General features: G+C 46.8%; 1 long non-coding RNA gene across 1 annotated transcript in view; it reads left to right on the top strand.

Annotated features, from left to right (window-relative positions):
• The first annotated feature begins 5,642 nt into the window (after nucleotides 1-5,642).
• The window catches only part of LOC105541470, an 8,217-nt gene continuing 7,537 nt past the window's right edge, over nucleotides 5,643-6,322 (top strand). Inside the window, exon 1 of the long non-coding RNA XR_001006344.1 lies at nucleotides 5,643-6,231. This is a non-coding gene — a long non-coding RNA (uncharacterized LOC105541470). The remainder of the gene's footprint in view (nucleotides 6,232-6,322) is intronic.

Genomic DNA, 6,322 nt, shown 5'->3' on the forward strand with positions numbered 1-6,322 from the left:
TTTTGTTCCTCTTCCCCCTCTTCAGTTTCCTGGAAGATTGATGATGTCCCAATCAGGAAGGTGGGGAGTTTTCCTGTTCAGATTACCTTGCCCAGCAGGAACTGGAATACAGTGTTTAATCCAGGGGAGAAGGCCAAATGATACCCCTTGAGAGCAGATATGAAACTTTCCTGTCATGGGCAAAGTTGGATGTATAAATGAGAAATGAAGAACATGGGATGTCATGAGTGTTGGCCTAAATTTGCCCAGCTATGGGGAATTTTTCCTTTACCACATTTATTTGCATATTGGTCTTAGTTTATTTGCAGCAGTTTAAGAACTTTTTAAGAACTCTTGCATCTTTTGGCACATTTAATGGTGAGGCTCAAACAAATTAGATTTAAATGGGGCAGTATTCACATCTGACCATGGTGGAGAGTGCTTAGCCACTCTGGGTCTTTCACAGGGAGAGTAACTTAGTGCCTGCTGAGTGCTGCAGTGTTTGTGGAGTCAGGATCTAATCGTCAACCCTGGGAGACCAGACAGTTAACGGCTGAGAAGGAAGTACATGAATTACATGGCTCTCAGAACCAGAAAATGGGAAAGCTGGAAGTGAGTCCTACTCAAGATTTCTTGACTCCATTTCCGTTTTATGGCATTTTGACTTGAAACCATCATGCAGGAGATACTGAAGAGGCCGAATTCCTATCCCACACTGGTTTACTTAGGTCTTAAGAGGATGCTACAATAAGAGACTTGGGAAATGGAGATGGTGAAGAAGGGGAAGGTTTTCTGCGAAAGGAAGGTAGAGGTAGTTGCTTGTATTTAAAGGAGGTGAGTGACTCCCTTCGTAGTTACCCTGGTGAATGGGGTTTAGGTAGATACTTGCTGTAAGGAGACTGGTCTGGCTGGGTCACTTTCACATCCTGCCTGTACTGGGAGGGCTTGAGGTCATTGACATTTTGAGATTTTAGGCTTGATCGTTTTTGATTGGAGGGTGGAAGGCCCTCCTGAGGGAATGAGTGATAGAGCGGAGAAGGGGTTGCAGCCAGTGAGTTAAAACCTTGGAGCAATGCCCCTCAGCCTCTTACCATGTGGCTGAAAACTTGCACATACCTGGCAAGCAGTTACTTTAAAGCATACTTTTTATTTTAATTACACAGAGCGTAAAGTTAACCCAAGAGCAAAAAGGTTTTAGTTAATGGGGTTTTCAAACTTGGTTTATAAGACAGCTGCCATCACAAACATAGCTTATAAATGTGCTGGGGACCCCTAATTGGGAAGTGCTTTCATCTCAAATTTTTATTTTTGGAGACTTGCTCTGTCATGCAGGTTAGAGTGCACTCTTGGCTCACTAACCTCCGCCTCGCGAGTTCAAGCGATTCTCCTGCCTCAGCCTTCCGAGTAGCTGGGACTACAGGCCCACTTAATTTTTGTGTTTTTAGTAGAGATGTGGTTTCACCATGTTGACCAGGCTGGTCTCTCAATTCCTGACCTCAGGTGATCCACCTGCCTTGGCCTCCCAAAGTGCTGGGATTACAGGCATGAGCCGCTGCACCCGGCCGTCCTCAAATTTTCAAGTGTGTTCCCTAAGTATGTTCTTTACAGAAGAGTTGCTGCAACCTTGAATCTTGGTGATTTGAGGCACAGAAGCTAGGACTTTATTTTTTGAGATGGAGTTTTGCTCTTGGTCCCCAGGCTGGAGTGCAGTGGCGCATTCTCGGCTCACTGCAACCTCTGCCTCCTGGGTTCAAGCGATAGCTGGGATTACAGGCATGCGCCACTATGCCCAGCTAGTTTATTTCTATTTGTAGTAGAGACAGGGTTTCTCCATGTTGGTCAGGCTGGTCTTGAACTCCTCACCCGAGGTGTTGCGCCCACCTCGGCCTCCCAAGAAACTGACTTTTAAAAGGAATAGCAGGTTTACCTTCCCTGCCAGCATTGGAGTGCTCTCTAAGCAACAGTAGGCTGAGAGTAGTCTGGCATGTTGAAGGATTGTCAAGTGGGCCTTCCCAGGCATTGCTTTGACTTGGTACATGTAGAGAAGTCCTCTGAGAACAAGGATGTGGCAGTTCTGTCCCTGTCCCTGCTGCTTTTGGTTTCTTTGTTAAATGTTTAGTTGAAATGGCCAGATAGGATATTTCTGAGTAGTTCACTGTTGGTGCTTTGCCTATCAGGATTCTAGCTTTGGTTGTGGTCCCCTGATCTCTTTCTTCCAGGAGTGAAGGAGGTTGAAGCTCCTTGTAAGACCTGATTACTGGGACCGTTAGTGTCAAGTTCCTGTGCCCTTCAAATGGCTTATGTGATTGGCCTTGGCCTTAAAAGGAAATAGGGTCCCAAGTGACTGTTCAGTGGGTAGGTCCAGTTTGGGGGCATTTTCCAGGAGAACGGATAGAGACACCTAGCAGCCGAGAGAACATTGGTGCCTCTGAAGCAAACCTCCCACCTCAGCCTCCCGAGTAGCTGGGACTACAGGTGCTCCCTCGCTACCATACCTGGGTAATTTTTTTTTTTTCTTTCTTAATTAGGAGGGTTTCGCTGGGTTGCCCAGGCTGGTCTTGAACTGGGCTCAAGTGACCTGCCTGCCCCAGCCTCCCAAAGTGCTGGGATTACAGGTATGACCCACCGTGCTTGGCCAGAATACTCTCTTGTTTTATGAGATGGAGTCTCGCTCTGTTGCCCAGGCTGGAGTGCAGTGGCACAATCTCAGCTCACTGCAAGCTCAGCCTCCTGAGTAGCTGGGACGACAGACACCTACCATCGCGCCTGGCAAATTTTTTTTTTTTTTTTAAAGTAGAGACAGGGTTTCACCGTGGTCTCGATCTTCTGACCTTGTGATCCACCTGCCTTGGCCTCCCAGAGTGCTGGGATTACAGGCGTGAGCCACCGTGCCCAGCCCAGAATACTCTTAACTGAATAATTGAAATCTGTCTTGAAGCATTAGGTGCCCCATTTTTGTGAGTTGGAATTGGGACAGGCTAACTAGGAAGTGAGGATGGTGGGGAGAGGTGTGCTGTAGGTCTGTTTGCCCCTTCCTTGATGTAGTCTTCGGTTAGCCCTATCAGCCTTTTTTCCCCATCTCGTGCCAGGCCTTCCTGGGTTTCAGTACTTCGATGTTGGGCTGCAGTTAAGTCAGTGGTGGGTAGATTGACCAGGAGTTAAGCTCGTGTGAGACTTGACTCATTGATCACCTTTAGGCGTGTCTTCCTACTTCCAGCCTTCCTACTTCCAGTCTCATCCTTTTTAAAGAAAAAAAAAATTTTTTTTTTTTTTTTGAGACTGTGTCGCTCTGTCGCCTAGATTGAATTGCAGTGGTGTGATCTTGACCAACTGCAACCTCTGCCTTCCACCCCCAAGCAATCCGCCCACCTCAGCCTCCAGAGTAGCTGGGACGGGACTATAGGCACCTGCCACCATGACTGGCTAATGTTTTTTGTATTTTCTGTAGAGATGGGATCTTGCCATGTTGCTCAGGGTTGTCTCAAAACTGCTCTGGGCTCAAGTGATTCTCCTACTTTGGCCTCCCAGAGTGTTGGGATTAGAGAGATGAGACACTGCGTCTGGCTATGAAAATTTTATTTTCAGTTGACTTGCATATATTTATGGGGTACAATGTCCTATTTCTGTACACGTACATATTGTGGAATCAAATCGGGCTAAGTAACGTATCTGTAACTTTATATCATTAGCATGAATGAGAACATATAAAACCACTCAGCAAATTTTGAAATTTATGTTACTTCAGCCCTTTTATGCTGGAGGTTGCAAATTTTGTGTGTGTGAATTATCAGACCAAAAATAAAAAATGATTGAAGACAGACTTCAATCATTCAGGAATGGTGTATTCTGGGTAAGCGTGGTGGGTCACACCTGTAATGGAACACTCAGCATGGCATAAATAGGTGGAGACGGGTCTCCTTATGTTGCTCAGGCTGGACTCGAACTCCTGGGCTTAAGTGATCTTATTGCCCTCAGCCTCTTAGCTGGGACTATGGATGCATGCCACTGTGTCTGGCATTTTTATGAACTATAGTCACCATGCTGTGCAGTGGCTTACCAGAACTCATTTCTTGTACCTGAAGTGTTGTTCCCTTTGTCTCCCTGCTTACCCATACCTCCAAGCCTCTGGTAACCCCCATTCTACTTTCAGCTTCCGAGTTTGACTTTCTAGATTCCATGTATATGAATTCAGGTGGTCTTTCTGTGGCTTACTTCATTTAGCATAATGTCTTCTAGATTCATTGATTCACCCATGTTACAAATAACAGTTTCCTTTTAAAAAGCTGAATAGTGTTCTGTTGTGTCAACATACCACATTTAAAAATCCATCCGTTAATTGGGCACTTGGGTTGCTTGCATATCTTGGCTAATGTGAATAACACTGCATTGGGCGGGAGTGCAGATGTCTCTGACGTACGGATTTTTTTTTTTGATCAGACAGATCAGTCTTGGTCTGTCACCGAGGCTGGAGTGCAGTGGTACAGTCTTAGCTCACTGCAACCTCTGCCTCCCAGGTTCAAGCGATTCTCCTGCCTCAGCCTCCCAAGTGGCTGGGATTACAGGTGTGCACCACCACGCCCAGCTAACTTTTGTGTTTTTAGTAGAGATGGGGTTTCTCCATGTTGGCCAGGCTGGTCTCAAACTCCTGACCTCAGGTGTTCCGCCTGCCTCCATCTTCCAAAGTGTTGGGATTAGAGGCGTGAGCCACCGTGCCCAGCCGACGTAGATTTCAGTTCCCTTCAATGTACACCCAGAAGTGGTATTGATAGGTCATAGGATACTTCTATTAGCTATTTGAGGAGACTTCCTACTATTTTCCATAATGGCTGTATTAGTCCACATTTCCACCAACAGCGTACAGGGGTTCCCTTCCTCCACGTCTTTGCTAGTTATCTTTCATCTTTTTGATACAGCCATTCTAACAGGTGTGAGGTGACATTTCTTGTCCTTTTTAACCGTCCACCATGGAGTCTGTAACCAGGTCTCACTTTCTATCGTAGCCTGCAAGAGAGGCTAAACTTAGTATGGAATGTGGGGTCCTATCTGCAGTCATTCCTCCCTAGTACTCTGACTCCATTTTTACCTTTGGATCCTCAGTTCTGACCAACCCTCTTTTTTTTCATCGTTAACTGTATTTTGAAATTTTAAAGACACGGGGTCTCACTTTTGGCCTGGCTAGTCTCAGTAGGCCCTAGCGATATCCTTCCACTTTAGGCTCCTGAATGACTGGGACTACAGATGTGGTACTGCACCTGGCTATTTTGGAATAATTTGACTTCGAAGAAAAGGTCTACAATTGCGGTGTTCACTTTCTTAATGCAAACGTCTTCAATGGCGCTGGCATATACAAGCTGAGAAAGTATTGTCAAGTGGGTTGTGCCAGCACATCTGACCAGGATTTTTTGTTGTAGAAATATTGGATCCTCACCTGAGGCCAGGAGTTCGAGATCAGCCTGGCCAACATGGTGAAACTCCGACTCTACTAAAAATACAAAAATTAGCTGGGCGTAGCGGCAGGCACCTGCAGTCCCAGCTACTCGGGAGGTTGAGGCAGGACAATCGCTTGTTGAACCCAGGAGGTGGAGGTTGCAGTGAGTGGAGATCGCGCCACTGCACTCTAGCCTGGGCGATGGAGTGAGACTCTGTCTCAAAAAACAAAAAGCAGTATTAGATCCTCAATCTCAAGGTATTCTAAGAGCTTTTGGAGACCATTGAGTCTAAAATTCCCAGTATCCTAGAGGCAGTAACAAGACTTGGAGAATGTAGTTTACGAGCAGGAGTTTGGAGCTGGAAGAAATACTGCTTTCTGTTGGTGGTTAATGCTGTCAGCTCCTTGGATTGCGGCTTTAGCTCTAAATATTGGGGCAGTAGAGACTCTTAACTGGAAAACAATTGAGGGCCACCGGTGTAGGGGCAAGCGGCAGAGGAAAGCTTGGGTGCTTGGGTTGAAGATGGTGGATGTGCTGTCCCTGTGAGAGTGTTGGTGCTGGACCCGGGAGCCAACCATGAAGCGTTTCAGCGAGCAGGGTCCAAGCAAGGGCAGTAGAGGGCCGGATGAAGTGGGCAGGAACCGTTTCCCAGGTGACATCCTGCCTGTGCTCAACACGCCGAGGGGTGGCAGTGTTGCACAATCACACAGATTCCTTGTCACTGTTGAGTGCAGTGTTCTTAAGAACGGACCTGGCGGCCAGGCACGATGGCTCATGCCTGTAATCCCAACACTTTGAGAGGCTGCAGTAGGCAGATCGCGAGGTCAGGAGTTCGAGACCAGCCTGGCCAACATGGTGAACCCTGTCTCTACTAAAAATACAAAAAATTAGCCAGGCGTGGTGGCAGGCATCTG

This window comes from Mandrillus leucophaeus, unplaced genomic scaffold (assembly GCF_000951045.1).
Source record: "Mandrillus leucophaeus isolate KB7577 unplaced genomic scaffold, Mleu.le_1.0 Scaffold24, whole genome shotgun sequence".
NCBI lineage: Eukaryota > Metazoa > Chordata > Mammalia > Primates > Cercopithecidae > Mandrillus > Mandrillus leucophaeus.